Below are 18,662 nucleotides of genomic sequence, written 5' to 3'. Positions count from 1 at the left end.
CTCACTTCAACACAGATATTAGCTGAGTGAATCACAACTGATGTACATATGTAAAGAACTTAGAAAATAGTACAGCCATCTGATAAAGCATAGGATTTATCAGTTCTGCAGGAGAGATATGGACAAGCTCTTGGGCCATGGACCATTTTAGATATTATCTGAGTGAATGAAGGTTACATCAGATCTTCTGGACTTTCAATTGCCCCCCTTCCATGTCTAAGTATATATTTATATGGCATTTCTGTGTATACATATATATATATTAGCCTATATATATAGCTATATTCGGGCATCACCTCATTTGACCCAGGTCCCTGTCCTGAGTCTTGTTGTTGTATAGTAGTCAATGTCCACCTTAACATTCATCTCCCTCAGACCACCCATTTGAACTCATCCTGGTTCAAGTACTTTTTTCAAATGAGGACTGCAGAATTACCATTATGAGTATTAGTTGTCCAGGTGCTTCTGAAAGTAAGCTATTGAGTTTCTTAATTGTTTCAGGACTTGGGTGGAGAGAATGAATATTCTTTTTAAAAGCTATGCAAATACCCCAATACAATCTACACCCATGAGCTCCTTTCAGCCTCATAACTACCATATGAGATAAGCATTTTTCTCAGCCAGTTTTTATAGATTTATAAATGAAGACTACCAATCACGAAAGTGGCATAGTTAAGATCTGAACTAGGTCTATCTAATGCCAAAGATTATGCTATTAAAATTTCCCATTTTGCTTTTGCATGCAAATTTTATAATAAATGATAAGAACATTCAAATTTCTGGTTGAAAAAAAAAGCTAGCACAGTATTATATGCAGTATCCTTATATTCTATTTGGCAGAAAAGTAAGCCAAGCTAAACTTAAATTCAGCAAATGCTGAATTTTATTTTAGGAAGAGCAAGCTGCAACCATAATAACTGTATTTACAGCTAACAGCAATAACCATGTTACTCTATAGGTCCTACACTAAAAACTGAAACTGCATTTCATGATTTACGAGGTTTGAAATGTAAACAGTAAAAGGTATTTTTTTTCCCTTTGAATATTTCTCATTAACAACCACAAAACTAGCAATTTTTTGAGGAATTATGTTGTGTATTCTTTCTCAAAACACATGTAAGATATTTCTTTGATGGTGAACCCATTCTGATTCCAACATCTGACTATTTTCAACATTCTGAGAACTCCTCCACACCCACCTATTGAAGAACCTAAGCTACTCCATTTTGTTAACAGAAAAACTCCATTTTGTAAGTTTCCTAGAAAAGAGCCTTTGGAAATCCCCTGACCTCACCCCACCACCCACGAGCCAATCGGACCCCAGACCAGAATCTCCTGATTTAACATTCAGGAACTTGTGGTCTACCTAGGTAATAGGGACCAATCAGAAACCAACACACAACCGTTCAAAAGAAAGGGACCAATCAGACGTCTCCCTACCTAGAAATTCTTTTTTTCAGGAACACTCCCTATATAAGCAATGTAATCCAAAACCTGGGGCTCCTCCCTATAGCCACTGTGTCAGTATCGGTGGGAGCCCCAGCTCGAGCTTGGTAATAAAAACTCTCTTGCTTTTGCATTGGATATCGGCTCCCTGGTGGTCACTGGGAGATTTCGCGGCTTCGGCATAACACTATCTTTGAGAAGATTTGATTCCCTACCTAGTTGGTGAGAAGAAAGGAATTTAGAACTTTAGAGGCAGCAGAGTGCCTACTTATGACCACCTGAAGAAAGAGTACTGTCCACCCCAGGTCCTTCATGCAGGTACGTGAATGAGTCATCAGATCTGCACTAACGCTTCAGTTATTTACGCTGATGGCAGTTGTGCTAATAAGAGAAGTGACAAAAGGGTGTAGTGCCCAAGAAATCTGACAGATTTGATGTATCCACTTATATCCATAACTCAGCCTCTCCTTTATATGATCCTGGGTATTGTGTTCCATAAGAATTCCTACCAAGACTTCACCCCAGTGCACCCCCTCTCTTGTGGTCATAAGAATGTCAACACTATGCAGTATCTTCCTCTTTGTCTATATGGCTCCATGCTTTATTCACCAAGATGTATTTTTCTGTCATTTTTGTCTAATCCTATTGATTCTAATGCATTATATTCCTACCAAGAAAGCAATACTAACGATATGTAGTTTGACACATACAAAATACTCCCAAGTAAATACACACTTTTTTGTGTATAGATCTTTCTGCATTTCCCATATGAATTGCCTGACTTGACATTTCTTTCTCTTTTTAATACAAAGCCTGCCACTCTTGATTATCTATTTAATATTCTGTCCAAAATTGCAACTGAAAGGCAAAGGAAAAAAAGGTTAAGGAATGTAATTTGCACTTCTTGTAACCTTGATTATTTATCAAATATACTTTTTTCTTTATAACCACCTTTTCAACATTTCAAGAGATGCCTAACTGCCAGTGTTCTCTTCTACAGGCCCAGTGGGTAGTGGAACTCTCGGAGAATCCTGGTTTGCAGAGGCAATCACTAAGGTTAGTTTGACACTGCTCTCTATTGAAAAGACTGTGTTTTGTTTGAGAAAGAAGGTTGGCTGATAGCAACCAAAAGAGGTTCTAGAGAACAGTTGTAGACTCGAGCATGGATTTTAGTCTGCATGGGTGTAGCACCCTGTTTCCAAAAAGGTTTTACTTTTATTGCCTTACTGATGCTTATATACCCTGGTGACACAGGGAATATTTTGCACATTTTTAAAATTGATTACAAGACACAGACAGGTAAATGACTGGCTCAGGAACACATAAATTGTGATCAAGTAAGTTTCAAGTTGTAAACTTATAATTCAAACTCTCCTCAGTAATCTGATGGAGAAAGGAGCTTCTAGTTCCTAAACTGCACCATGTAGAGAATTCAGGAGCACAGCACCAACCCAGAAGACTATCCAGTACAAGTTTGAGAAGTCCAGACCAGACTCTACTCCACCCAGTAGTCTCTGATAGCCTGCCTTCAACCTCATGCCAACAGCGACTCTTACCTTAACTAGTTTAAGCAGGCAGCTCTAAACAGTTGTCGGTTCCCGTGGTAACAGATACCTAGGTTTCAGCTTCAAATGCCCCTTTTAATGAGGCAATTTCACGAATATTCATGATAAATTACCAGACCACAAACTTAACTGTGGGAATTTTTGCTTTGGAAAATCGAATAAAAAGAAAGCAAAAAGAATGAGCAGCAAATGGACTATAGAAAATGGGGCCAGATTTGGAGAGGCAAATGGAAGAGAAGCCAGGCCTGACTACCAAAAGCCAAATCAAAATCAATTCAAACCAAAGCTTTAAATTATAATTGGTCCCTGAAGGGCTAGCCACCAGTCAGAGCCAAGATTCCTCAGGAGGAGGAATGGTAGAATAAGAGGTGGAGAGGGCAGGAGTTGAGTATGTCCTGCAGGAGGCTGTGTATTTTAAAGAGCTTCAGTTTTCTATTTTATTCCTGACCATGATGACTAAATGTTGGCAACAATCTTTCTCTTGTTTCTTCATTTATGCAACCAAGAGACACTGTGACCTGAAGAAGACACACTTAACTAGACTGTGGAATTTCATTAGCAACCTAGTTCAGTTCAGTCGCTCAGTCATGTCCGACTCTTTGCGACCCCATAAACCACAGCACGCCAGGCCTCCCTGTCCATCACCAATTCCCAGAGTTCACTCAAACCCATGTCCATCGAGTCGGTGACTCCATCCAACCATCTCATCCTCTGTCATCCCCTTCTCCTCCTGCCTTCAATCTTTCCCAGCATCAGGGTCTTTTCCAATGAGTCTGTTCTTCCCATCAGGTGGCCAAAGTGTTGGAGTTTCAGCTTCAACATCAGTCCCTCCAATGAACACCCAGGACTGATCTCCTTTAGAATGGACTGGTTGGATCTCCTTGCAGACCATGGGGCTCTCAAGAGTCTTCTCCAACACCACAGTTCAAAAGCATCAATTCTTCAGCGCTCAGCCTTCTTTATAGTCCCAACTCTCACATCCATACATGACTACTGCAAAAACCATACCCTTGACTAGATGGACCTTTGTTGGCAAAGTAATGTCTCTGCTTTTTAATATGCTGTCTAGGTTGGTCATAAGTTTCCTTCCAAGGAGCAAGCATCTTTTAACTTCATGGCTGCAATCACCATCTGCAGTGATTTTGGAGCCCAGAAAAATAAAGTCTGCCACTGTATCCACTGTTTGCCCATCTATTTGCCATGAAGTGATGGGACCAGATGCCATGATCTTAGTTTTCTGAATGTTGAGCTTTAAGCCAGCTTTTTTACTCTCCTCTTTCACTTTCATCAAGAGGCTCTTTAGTTCTTCCTCACTTTCTGCCATAGGGTGGTGTCATCTGCATATCTGAGGTTATTGATATTTCTCCCAGCAATCTTGATTCCAGCTTTTGCTTCATCCATCCCAGCGTTTCTCATTATGTGCTCTGCATATAAGTTAAATAAGAAGGGGGACAATATACAGCCTTGACATATTCCTTTTCCTATTTGGAACCAGTCTGTTGTTCCATGTCCAGTTCTAACTGTTGCTTCCTGACCATACAGATTTCTCAAGAGGCAGGTCCGGGGATCTGCTATTCCCATCTCTTTCAGAATTTTCCACAGTTTATTGTGATCCACACAGTCAAAGGCTTTGGCATAGTCAATAAGGCAGAAATAGATGTTTTTCTGGAACTCCCTTGCTTTTTGATGGATCCAGCGGATGTTGGCAGTTTGACCTCTGGTTCCTCTGCCTTTTCTAAAACCAGCTTAAACATCTGGAATTTCATGGTTCACATATTGCTGAAGTCTGGCTTGGAGAATTTTGAGCATTACTTTACTAGCGTGTGAGATGAGTACAATTGTGTGGTAGTTTGAGCATTCTTTGGCATTGCCTTTCTTTGGGATTGGAATGAAAACTGACCTTTTCCAGTCCTGTGGCCACTGCTGAGTTTTCCAAATTTGCTGGCACATTGAGTGCAGCACTTTCACAGCATCATCTTTCAGGATTTGAATAGCTCAACTGGAATTCCATCACCTCCACTAGCTTTGTTCGTAGTGATGCTTCCTAAGGCCCACTTGACTTCACATTCCAGGATATCTGGCTCTAGGTCAGTGATCACACCATGGTGATTATCTGGGTCATGTGGATCTTTTTTGTACAGTTCTTCTGAGTATTCTTGCCATCTCTTCTTAATTAGTAACCTAGGTTATCCACAAATCCCAAAGACATGGCAGACTTTATAATGTTCCAGGATTATGTGATTAACCTCTTATCTCTTCTACCTACTAAAAATCTCACAAAGATAAAAGAAATTTGATACATTGCTACACTGTCACATGGAGAGATCATAATTACTCAAAGAAAGACATGTCAATAATCCTTTCATGTTTTACTATAAAAGAGTGCCTTGCCTATATAGTAATAGGATCACTGAAGTGCATATCCGGTTAAAGGCAAAAGGATAGCCTAAAAGAGCTTTCGCAGACATTTTAAAATTTCTGGCCAAGCTCCTTAGGTCCTCTAGGACCATCTTACTCTTGCTGCTCTCGGAAAGCATCAGGGAACAGATGTACTGCAGTTTGTGACAGGAGAACAGCCTGTGGGTCCGCCTACTCCCTCCAGTCCATCTGGGAAGTGAGTGAGACAGGGAGCGCACAGAAAGGGGGGCTCTCCTGGGAATCCCTGGGGGTACCATGGTTATTGGTGCTTTATTTTCAGTAGATGGCACTGTGTCTATTGAGTTCAGCAAAAGGAAAGTCTAGATGGGAAATCTGATTGTTTCTAGAGAAGGCATACTGCGTTCGATAATGCATGGTTTATATTTTTATTGAGTGACGTGATAACACAAATGCTATTTAGTATTCATGTTAGCACTCTCTCTGGAGCTCAAGGAACTTTATGATTTACTATTCTGGCTCAGACTCAAGGCTGTAGTGGAGCCCAGGGCCATTCTATGAGAGATATGTTGGAATAAGAATAAATCACTCTGAACATTCACCTACTTTATCACCCAAACACATAAATCAGTATCTGTACTCTATCTATGGCTGGACTCCTACCCTAGGCACTGGATTCCCCCTTACCAAGGTAGAGCACTCTGACGCCTTGGTTCCTACCCAGCACACAGTAATCTCACACCCCTAGAATCAAGGCAACCAGATCAGTTTCTTACATGTGGGTGGTCCTATGTTGTAGATACTGTTACTTGCCCATCCATACTTTATCCTTTATTGTTGTGGTTGTTCAATCCTCCAGTGGTGTCCAACTCTTTGCGACCCCATGGACTGCAGCACACAAGGCCTCCCTGTCCCTCATCATCTCCTAGCCTTTGGTCAAATTCATGCCCATTGCATCAGTGATACCATACAGCCATCTTATCCTCTGACGCCCTCTTCTTCTGCCCTCAGTCTCTCCCAGAATCAAGGACTTTTCCAATGAATTAACTGTTCACATCAGGTGACCAAAATATTGGAGCTTCAGCTTCTGCATCAGTCCTTCCAGTGAGAATTCAGGGTTGATTTCCCTTAAGATTGACTGGTTTGATCTCTTTATGTTCAAGGAACTTTCAGGAGTCTTCTCCAGCACCACTGTTCGAAAGCATCAATTCTTTGGCGCTCTACCTTCTTTATGGTCTAGCTCTCACAACCATACATGACCACTGAAAAGACTGTAGCCTTGACTATATGGACTTTTGTCAGCAGCGTAATGTCTCTGCTTTTCAACACACTGTCTAGGTTTGTCATAAGTTTCCTGCTGAGAAGCAATCATCTTCTTATTTCATGGATGCAGTCACCATCCACAGTGATTTGAGAGCCCCAAAAGAGGAAATCTGTCACTACTTCCACCCTTTCTTCTTCTATTTGATATGAACTAATGGGGCTGGATGCCATGATCTTAACTTTTTTAATATTTAATTTTAAACTGCCTCTTTCACTCTCCTCCTTCACTCTCATCAAGAGATGCTTTGTTCTTATTCGCTTTCTGCCATTAGAGTGGTATCATCTGGCTTAGACATCTGGACATTCTTGGTTCATGTAATGCTAAAGCCTAGCCTGCAAGATTTTAAGCATGACCTTACTAGCATGAGAGATAAGTTCAATTGTCCAATGGTTAGAATGTTCTTCAGTACTACTCTTCTTGGTAGTCCTTTATAATATATATCTAAATTTTTTTTTCTCTTCTGGGTGCTTTCAGGAGAGTAGACCCCAGCATCAGAAGATGAACCAAATTTATTTAAGCTGGCTGCAGTATCTCATTTAAGAATGGGAGAAGAACCTCAAGTTTGCTTCTTAGAAAATAAACTCTAAACACAGTGTGAGGGATAGGGAAGATGAAAAGAGATTCTGTGAGACAGTCACTATGCTATGCACTTAACAGAATATTCTTTATTATAATCTTGAGGTAGGTACTATGTTACCCACTTAACATTTGAGGAAAATGAAGCTCAGAAAGTTTAAACCACCTACCTAAAATCAGCCTTATTGTTGACTGAGCTTATGATGAGACTCTAACCATTAGAGAAGTCTGCTGTTGGACTTTGGGTAAAGAAACATGCAAGGAGAAGCCTCCCATTTCTGTCCCCTGACATGACCTTTTGTAAATATGAACCCGTGGGCAGCAGTATTTATCTTGAAATAATTACAGGAATCAACCTAAGAGGGCAGACAGAATGAAACCACAGTCACAGAAAACTAACCAATCTGATCACATGGACCACAGCCTTGTCCAACTCAATGAAACTATGAGCCATGCAGCGTAGGGCCACCCAAGACAGACGGGTCATGGCAGAGAGTGCTGACAAACGGGGTCCTCTGGAGAAGGGAATGGCAAACCACTTCAGTATTCCTGCCTTGAGAACCTCATGAGCAGTGTGAAAAGGCAAAAAGATAGGACACTGAAGTTGAACTCCCCAGTTGGTAGGTGCCCGATATGCTACTGGAGATCAGTGGAGAAATAATTCCAGAAAGAATGAAGAGACAGAGCCAAAGCAAAAACAATACCCAGTTGTGGATGTGACTGGTGATGGAAGCAAGTCCAAAGCGTAAAGAGCAATATTGCAGAGGAACCTAGAGTGTTAGGTCCATGAATCAAGGTAAATTGGAAGTGGTCAAACAGGAGATGGAAAGAGTGAATGACAACATTTTAGGAATCAGAGAACTAAAATGGACTGGTAAGGGTGAATTTAACTCAGATGACCATTATATCTTCTACTGTGGGCAGGAATCCCTTAGAAGAAATGGAGTAGCCATCATGGTCAACAAAAGAGTCCGAAATGCAGTACTTGGATGCAATCTCAAAAACGACAGAATGATCTCTGTTTGTTTCCAAGGCAAACCATTCAATATCACAGTAATCCAAGTCTATGCCCCAACCAGTAATGCTGAAGAAGCTGAAGTTGAAAAGTTCTATGAAAACTGACAAAGCCAAAAAAGATGTCCTTTTCATTATAGGGGACTGGAATGCAAAAGTAGGAAGTCAAGAGATACCTGGAGTAACAGGCAAATTTGGCCTTGGAGTACAAAACAAAGCAGGTCGAAGGTTAACAGAGTTTTGCCAAGAGAATGCAGGGTCATAGCAAACACCTTCTTCCAACAACACAAGAGAAGACTCTGCACATGGACATCACCAGATGGTCAACACCGAAATCAGATTGATTATATTCTTTGCAGCCAAAGACGGAGAAGCTCTATACAGTCAGCAAAAACAAGACCGGGAACTGACTGTGGCTCAGGTCATGAACTCCTTATTACCAAATTCAGACTTAAATTGAAGAATTGGAAAACCACTAGACCATTCAGATATGGCCCAAATCAAATCCCTTACGATTATACAGTAGAAGTGACAAATAGGTTCAAGAGATTAGATCTGATAGACAGAGCGCCTGAAGAACTATGGACGGAGGTTCAGCACATTGTACAGGAGGCAGTGATCAAGACCATCTCCAAGAAAAAGAAATGCAAAAAGGCAAAATGGTTGTCCAAGGAGGCCTTACAAATACCTGAGAAAAGAAAAGACGTGAAAGGCAAAGGAGAAAAGGAAAGATATACCCATTTGAATGCAGAGTTCCAAAGACTAGAAAGGAGGGATAAGAAAGTCTTCCTCAGTGATCAGTGCAAAGAAATAGAAGAAGACAATAGAAAATGCCTAGAGAGCTCTTCAAGAAAATTAGAGACACCAAGGGAGTATTTGATGCAAAGATGAGCACAATAAAGGACAGAAATGGTATGGACCTAACAGAAGCAGAAGATATTAAGTAGACGTGGCAAGAATACACAGAAGAACTATACAAAAAAGATCTTCATGACTCAGATAATCATGATGGTGTGATCACTCACCTAGAGCCAGACATCCCAGAATGCGAAATCAACTGGGCCTTAAGAAGCATCACTGTGAACAAAGCTAGTGGAGGTGATGGAATTCCAGTTGAGCTATTTCAAATCCTAAAAGATGGTGCTGTGAAAGTGCTGCACTCAATATCCCAGCAATTGAAAAAGTCAGCAGTGGCCACAGGACTGGAAAAGGTCAGTTTTCATTTTAATCCCAAAGAAAGGGAATGCCAAAGAATGCTCAAACTACCACACAATTGCACTCATCTCACACACTAGTTACGTAATGCTCAAAATTCTCCAAGCCAGGCTTCAACAGTAAGTGAACCGTTAACTTCCAGATGTACAAGCTGGATTTAGAAAAGACAGAGGAACCAGAGATCAAATTGCCGACATCCGTTCAATCGTCGAAAAAGCAAGAGAGTTCCAAAAAAACTTCTGCTTTATTGATTATGCCAAAGCCTTTGATTCTGTGGATCACAACAAACTGTGGGCAATTCTGAAAGAGAAGGGAATACCAGACCACCTGACCTGATTCTTGAGAAATCTGTATGCAGGTCAGGATACAACAGTTAGAACTGGATATGGAACAACAGACTCGTTCCAAATCGGGAAAGAAGTAGATCAAGGCTGTATATTGTCACCCTGCTTATTTAACTTATATGCAGAGTACATCATGAGAAATTCTGGGCTGGATGAAGCAAAAGCTGGAATCAAGGTTGCCAGGAGAAATATCAATGACCTCAGATATGCAGATGACACCATCCTTACGGCAGAAATTGAAGAAGAACTAAAGTGCCTCTTGATGAAAGTGAAAGAGAAGAGTGAAAAAGTTGGCTTAAAGCTCAACATTCGGAAAACTAAGATCATGGCATCTGGTCCCATCACTTCATGGGAAATAGATGGGGAAACAGTGGAAACAGTGTCAGACTTTATTTTGGGGGGCTCCAAAATCACTGCAGATGGTGACTGCAGCCATGAAATTAAAAGACACTTGTTCCTTGAAAGGAAAGTTAAGACCAACCTAGACAGCATATTAAAAAGCAGAGACATTATTTTGCCAACAAACGTCCATCTAGTCAAAGCAATGGTTTTTCCAGTAGTCACATATGGATGTGAGAGCTGGACTATAAAGAAAGCTGAGTGCCGAAGAATTGATGCTTTTGATCTGTGGTGCTGGAGAAGACTCTTGAGAGTCCCTTGGACTGCAAGAAGATCCAACCAGTCCATCCTAATGAACATAAGTCCTGAATATTCATTGGAAGAACTTATGCTGAATCTGAAACTCCAATACTTTGGCCACCTGATGCAAAGAACTGACTCATTTTAAAAGACCCTGATGCTGAGAAAGAGTGAAGGTGGGAGGAGAAGGGTGGGTGAGAGGATGAGATGGTTGCATGGCCTCATCAACTCAATGGACATGAGTTTGGGTAAACTCTGGGAGTTGGTGATGGACAGGGAGGCCTGGTGTGCTGCAGTCCCTGGGGTCGCAAAGAGTCGGACACAACTGAGCGACAGAACTGAACTGAAACTAAGAGAGTTTGACAAAAGTCTCTGGGTAACAGAGTAGCATGATGGAAAGGACCTGGGACCCCGATGATGCTGTGGAGCTGGGGAGTTAACCGACCCTCACACTTCAGATTTATGTGTCAGTCTCTTTGAAATAAATCTTACGTTACCTGTAGCTCCCTCCCCAGATCCTGACAGATACAACCTAGGATTCTAGCCATAAAGAATTAGAAAAATGGTTAGTACCTGAGCCCAAAGCAGCTATCCATAGGGTAACTGCCGTCGAGTCAGGATTTGAGAGTCTACTGATCAGGACATTTTGGCTGGATCACATCTAATGAGACCAATCAGACCCTTTCTGGAAGAGCCCGAATAGATTTTTCTCCCATCTCTTCAGAACCTCCCTCCATCAATTAACTCATCTCTCCTCTGTATCATCAATATCTTCTGCTTATACTAGCACCTTCTTAAACACCATTTTAAAAGTAGTAAAAAACATAACATCTTTGTCAAACATCAACTCTGTTACATATGACACTCTAGCTAGCTTCTTTCTTTCAGTGTCAACTTATCAAAATAGTTGTCTCCAATTACTACCCTTCAAGTCACTGTTCAACTCATGGCAGTTTCCATCTGCTGTGCTGCAACAGGATGTGGTCTTTCACAGATGTTACAGAATGGTCATAAAATAGGGTAAAAACTGAGACGCAAACAAACCCAAAACTTAGTCATTTCGAAGAGTAGCCACCACTGATTGTCTTTCATAATCCTGGGGATTGACTAGGCACAGGTGGATGATTCTGTCCTGCATGGTGTTTGGAGCTGTGGTCATTTGGAGGCTTGACTGGACTAGGGCATTCACTGTGGTTCACTCACAGGGCTGGCAGGTGGTGTTGGCTCTTGGCTGGCAGCTTGAGTCCTTCCCTTCATGCTACCTTCATGTGTGGGGTTCCCACAGCATGAATGCTAGATTTTTAGGAGGAATGTTTCAAGTCTGTGAAAATAGAAGCTGCCTAGTCTCAAAGTTAACAGTTTCACTTCTGCCGTATATTATAGGTCAATACAAACACAAAGCAGTCTAGAATCAAGGGGAAGGAAATAAATTTCACTTCATGATGGGAGGAAGAGGAAAGAATTTGCAACCAACTTTAATACACCAGTTATTAATGGTCTTCCTTATTGCTAATTACAGTGAAAATAATAAGGTTTCTATTTTCTGTGGCATCTCAATTCTTGAAATTTTTCATTCTTTCAACTTCCATGACAACATACTCCCCTAGTTTTCTTGATCTACCCTTAACCCTTTTGTTAAGAATCCACTTCTCTTCCTCAAACTTGAAATAGTATTATTCCTTAGTATTCCATCCTTGGTCCTCTTCTATTATCACTTTATATTTTTCTGTTTATCTTATTGGACATTCTGATAAACTCTCAAGACTTCCATTACAATATACATATTAATCACTCTCAAGTCTTTAGTCATCTTTACTGAACATTTCCTATTTCTGTCTAAGTATCTTATAAGAATCACAAATTCAGAATATCCAAAATTGAGCTCATCATAGTTTCTCCCAAAGCTTCAATTTCAGTGTTGTCTCTCTCTCTCTGAATAGCACCATAATTCCCTCAGTTACATAATACAGAGAATTAATCATTTTTGACTCCTTTATTTTGCTCAACTCTATATCCATTTACCAAAGCTAGTTTATTATCTCTTTAATATCTTTCAAATTAATTAATTTGCCTACATCTCTTCTCTAGTACTCTAGTCTTGAACTCTAGTTCAGATCAGTATCATCTTTTACCAGACATATTTGAGCATCTTTTATCGAGTTTTCTCATTCTAGATTGGCCTCCTCTTTATTTATTTTCTATACTGAAGCCAGAGTAGCTTTTCATGACAATGCTACCTTATGCTATCCTCAGTTTGGCAGCATATATACTAAAGTTGGAACAATACAGAGAAGACTAGCATGACCACTTTGATAGAATGACTTACAAATTTCCAAAGTATTTATTTTTTTTCTTTACTGATGGACACACAGTCTATAAAGGTATATTTTGCATGACAATAACAGCACACAGGAAGAGAAGATGAAGTCATACAGGAGCAAAGTTTCTGTATACTATTGTAATGAATTAGGTATTAATCTGAACTAGATTCTTGTAAATTAAGACATTAATTGTAATCCTTATAGCAATTACTGGGCTTCCCTGATGGCTCAGTGGGTAAAGAATCTGCCTGCAATGCAGGAGACACAGGAAAAGAAGGTTTGATCCCTGGGCTAGGAAGATCCCCTGAAGGAAAAATGGCAACCCATTCCACAATTCTTGCCTGGAAAATCCCATGGATGGAGGAGCCTGGCTGGCTACAGTCCATGGGATCTCAAAGAATCAGACATGAGTGAGCAACTAACAAATATATAATTAAAATTCTTTTAAAAGATATAAAAATCATAGCATATATATATATACCTGACAATCCCAAACTTGTGAATCAAAAGCTAACAGAATTGAAGGGGAAAATAATCAATTCAGTAATAACAGTTGGAGATTTCCACACCTCCCTTTCAATAATGGGTAGAAGAACTAGAAAGAAAATCATCAAGCTAGTAAAAGACTTGGATGATATTATAATTGTATTAACAGAGAGATAGAGAAGCCTCCATTCAACAACTACAAAAAACACATGTTTTTCAAATACATGTGGAACATTTACCACTATAAAATGTATGTTAGGCCATAAAACAAATGTAAATAATTTTTAAAAGATTGAAATCATATGAAATATGTTCTCTAACCACAATGGAATGAAATTATGAATTAATAACAAAGAAATTTGGCAAATTCACAAATGCATGCAAATTAAACCCAGTCATAATCAGAAAGTCAAAAATGAAATAGCAAAGGAAATTAGAAAATATTTTAAGATGAATGAAAATTAAAACACAGCATACCAAATGTTATGGGTTACAATGAAAACAGTGTACTATATTTGCCTATATTTTTAAAAAAAGATCTCAAATCAATAATCTAATATTTCACCTTCGAGAACTAGAAAAACAAAAGCAAACTAAGTCTAGAGCAGGAGGACAGAAATACATAGGTTGGAGTGAAAATAAAATAGGGAATAGAAAAATAATAAAATCAACAAAACTGAATATTGGTTCATTGAAATGATCAACAAAATTGACAGATCTTTTAGCTAGCCGAATCAAGCAAAAAAGAAAATACTAAAATTACTAAAGAAAAAATGAAAGTCTCTCAGTCTTGTCAGACTCTTTGTGACCCCAGGGACTGTAGCCTGCCAGGCTCCTCTGTCCATGGGATTCTTCCGGCAAGAATATTGGAGTGGGTAGCCATTCCCTTCTCCAGGGGATCTTCCCAATCCAGGAATCAAACCTAGGTCTCTGCATTGCAGGTAGATTCTTAACAGTCTGAGCCACCAGGGAAGGCCTACTAAAGAAAGGAGGGGATATTATTATCAACATCACACACAAAAAAGATTATAAGGTCTTATGGACTGAATGTTTGTATCCTTCAAAATTCATATATTGAAGTCCTAACACCCAATTGTTAGGAGATAGGTGTTCGGAAATAGGATCTTTGAAAAGTAATAGGGATAGATTAAGTAAAGAGGGTGAAGCTCTCATGATGAGAATGATGAGACTAGTGACTTTAGAAGAAGAGAGAGATCTTTCTCTCTCCCTCTTTCTCCAACCCCACTCTTGCCTTCCCTTCTTTTCTACCACACCCCTCCCCTCACCCTAGGTGCATGCAAGGAAAGGCCACATAAGGACACAGTGAAAATGGGGTTGTCTGTAAGGCAGGAAGAGATTTTTCACCAGGAACCAGATTGGCTGGCACCTTCGTACTAGATCTTCCAACCTCCAAAACTATGAAAAATATATTTCTACTATTTAAGCTATCCAGTCTATGGTATTTTTTTTTTAATTTATTTATTTTTTATTTTACTTTACAATTCTGTATTGGTTTTGCCATACATTGACATGAATCCACCACGGGTGTACATGCATTCCCAAACCTGAACCCCCCTCCAACCCCCCCTCCCCACAACATCTCTCTGGGTCATCCCCACGTACCAGCCCCAAGCGTGCCATATCCTGCATCGGACATAGACTGGCAATTCGATTCTTACATGATATTATACATATTTCAATACCATTCTCCCAAGTCATCTCACCCTCTCCCTCTCCCACTGAGTCCAAAAGTCCGTTATACACATCTGTGTCTTTTTTGCTCTCCTGCATACAGGGTCATCATTGCCATCTTTCTAAATTCCATATATATGTGTTAGTATACTGTATTGGTGTTTTTCTTTCTGGCTTACTTCACTCTGTATAATTGGCTCCAGTTTCATCCGTCTCATCAGAACTGATTCAAATGTATTCTTTTTAACGGCTGAGTAATACTCCATTGTGTATATGTACCACCGCTTTCTTATCCATTCATCTGCTGATGGACATCTAGGTTGTTTCCATGTCCTGGCTATTATAAACAATGCTGCGATGAACATTGGGGTACATGTGTCTCTTTCAATTCTGGTTTCCTCAGTGTGTATGCCCAGCAGTGGGATTGCTGGGTCATAAGGTAGTTCTGTTTGCAATTTTTTAAGGAATCTCCACACTGTTCTCCATAGTGGCTGTACTAGTTTGCATTCCCACCAACAGTGTAGGAGAGTTCCCTTCTCTCCACACCCTCTCCAGCATTTATTGCTTGCAGATTTTTGGATCGCAGACATTCTGACTGGTGTGAAGTGGTACCTCATTGTGGTTTTGATTTGCATTTCTCTAATAATGAGTGATGTTGAGCATCTTTTCATGTGTTTGTTAGCCATCCATATGTCTTCTTTGGAGAAATGTCTATTTAGTTCTTTGGCCCATTTTTTGATTGGGTCGTTTATTTTTCTGGAATTGAGCTGCAGGAGTTGCTTGTATATTTTTGAGATTAGTTGTTTGTCAGTTGCTTCATTTGCTATTATTTTCTCCCATTCGGAAGGCTGTCTTTTCACTTTGCTTATATTTTCCTTTGTTGTGCAGAAACTTTTAATTTTAATTAGGTCCCATTTGTTTATTTTTGCTTTTATTTCCAGAATTCTGGGAGGTGGATCATAGAGGATCCTGCTGTGGTTTATGTCGGAGAGTGTTTTGCCTATGTTCTCCTCTAGGAGTTTTATAGTTTCTGGTCTTACATTTAGATCTTTAATCCATTTTGAGTTTATCTTTGTGTGCGGTGTTAGAAAGTGATCTAGTTTCATTCTTTAACAAGTGGTTGACCAGTTTTCCCAGCACCACTTGTTAAAGAGATTGTCTTTACTCTATTGTATGTTCTTGCCTCCTTTGTCAAAGATAAGGTGTCCATATGTGTGTGGATTTATCTCTGGGCTTTCTATTTTGTTCCATTGATCTATATTTCTGTCTTTGTGCCAATACCATACTGTCTTGATGACCGTGGCTTTGTAGTAGAGCCTGAAGTCAGGCAGGTTGATTCCTCCAGTTCCATTCTTCTTTCTCAAGATTGCTTTGGCTATTCGTGGTTTTTTGTATTTCCATACAAATCTTGAAATTATTTGTTCTAGTTCTGTGAAAAATATCATTGGAAGCTTGATAGGGATTGCATTGAATTTGTAAATTGCTTTGGGTAGTATACTCATTTTCACTATATTGATTCTTCTGATCCATGAGCATGGTATATTTCTCCATCTATTAGTGTCCTCTTTGATTTCTTTCATCAGTGTTTTATAGTTTTCTATATATAGGTCTTTAGTTTCTTTAGGTAGATATATTCCTAAGTATTTTATTCTTTTTGTTGCAATGGTGAATGGAATTGTTTCCTTAATTTCTTTTTCTACTTTCTCATTATTAGTGTATAGGAATGCAAGGGATTTCTGTGTGTTGATTTTATATCCTGCAACTTTACTATATTCATTAATTAGTTCTAGTAATTTTCTGGTAGAGTCTTTAGGGTTTTCTATGTAGAGGATCATGTCATCTGCAAACAGTGAGAGTTTTACTTCTTATTTTCCAATTTGGATTCCTTTTATTTCTTTTTCTGCTCTGATTGCTGTGGCTAAAACTTCCAGAACTATGTTGAATAGTAGTGGTGAAAGTGGGCACCCTTGTCTTGTTCCTGACTTTAGGGGAAATGCTTTCAATTTTTCACCATTGAGGATAATGTTTGCGGTGGGTTTGTCATATATAGCTTTTATTATGTTGAGATATGTTCCTTCTATTCCTGCTTTCTGGAGAGTTTTTATCATAAATGGATGTTGAATTTTGTCAAAGGCCTTCTCTGCATCTATTGAGATAATCATATGGCTTTTATTTTTCAATTTGTTAATGTGGTGAATGACATTGATTGATTTGCAGATGTTGAAGAATCCTTGCATCCCTGGGATAAAGCCCACTTGGTCATGGTGTACAATCTTTTTAATGTGTTGTTGGATTCTGATTGCTAGAATTTTGTTGAGGATTTTTGCATCTATGTTCATCAGTGATATTGGCCTGTAGTTTTCTTTTTTTGTAGTATCTTTGTCAGGTTTTGGTACTAGGGTGATGGTGGCCTCATAGAATGAGTTTGGAGGTTTCCCTTCTTCTGCAATTTTCTGGAAGAGTTTGAGTAGGATAGGTGTTAACTCTTCTCGAAATTTTTGGTAGAATTCAGCTGTGAAGCCGTCTGGACCTGGGCTTTTGTTTGCTGGAAGATTTCTGATTACAGTTTCAATTTCCGTGCTTGTGATGGGTCTGTTAAGATTATCTATTTCTTCCTGGTTCAGTTTTGGAAAATTGTACTTTTCTAAGAATTTGTCCATTTCTTCCACGTTGTCCACTTTATTGGCATATAATTGCTGATAGTAGTCTCTTATGATCCTTTGTATTTCTGTGTTATCTGTTGTGATCTCTCCATTTTCATTTCTAATTTTATTGATTTGATTTTTCTCTCTTTGTTTCTTGATGAGTCTGGCTAATGGTCTGTCAATTTTATTTATCCTTTCGAAGAACCAGCTTTTGGCTTTGTTGATTTTTGCTATGGTCTCTTTTGTTTCTTTTGCATTTATTTCTGCCCTAATTTTTAAGATTTCTTTCCTTCTGCTAACTCTGGGGTTCTCCAATTCTTCCTTTTCTAGTTGCTTCAGGTGTAGAGTTAGGTTATTTATTTGACTTTTTTCTTGTTTCTTGAGGTATGCCTGTATTGCTATGAACTTTCCTCTTAGCACTGCTTTTATAGTGTCCGACAGGTTTTGGGTTGTTGTGTTTTCATTTTCATTAGTTTCTATGCATATTTTGATTTCTTCTGTGATTTGTTGGTTATTCAGAAGCGTGTTGTTCAGCCTCCATATGTTGGAATTTTTAATAGTTTTCCTCCTGTAATTGAGATCTAATCTTAGTGCATTATGGTCAGAAAAGATGCTTGGAATGATTTCGATTTTTTTTAATTTATCAAGGTTATATTTATGGCCCAGGATGTGATCTATCCTGGAGAAGGTTCCATGAGCACTTGAGAAAAAGGTGAAATTCATTGTTTTGGGGTGAAATGTCCTATAGATATCAATTAGGTCTAACTGGTCTAATGTATCATTTAAAGTTTGCGTTTCTTTGTTAATTTTCTGTTTAGTTGATCTGTCCATAGGTGTGAGTGGGGTATTAAAGTCTCCCACTATTATTGTGTTATTGTTAATTTCCCCTTTCATACTTTTTAGCATTTGTCCTACATATTGCGGTGCTCCTATATTGGGTGCATATATATTTATAATTGTTATATCTTCTTCTTGGATTGATCCTTTGATCATTATGTAGTGGCCTTCTTTGTCTCTTT

General features: G+C 39.2%; 1 non-coding gene across 1 annotated transcript; it reads left to right on the top strand.

Annotated features, from left to right (window-relative positions):
- Nucleotides 1-12,739: 12,739 nt before the first annotated feature.
- Nucleotides 12,740-12,851, top strand: LOC120855178. The gene has a single exon (XR_005719157.1). It is a non-coding gene; the product is annotated as a U6 spliceosomal RNA (small nuclear RNA).
- The last annotated feature ends 5,811 nt before the right edge of the window (nt 12,852-18,662 follow it).

This window comes from Oryx dammah, unplaced genomic scaffold, assembly GCF_014754425.2.
Source record: "Oryx dammah isolate SB20612 unplaced genomic scaffold, SCBI_Odam_1.1 HiC_scaffold_27, whole genome shotgun sequence".
NCBI lineage: Eukaryota > Metazoa > Chordata > Mammalia > Artiodactyla > Bovidae > Oryx > Oryx dammah.
This window is presented reverse-complemented; position numbering and strand designations above follow the sequence as displayed.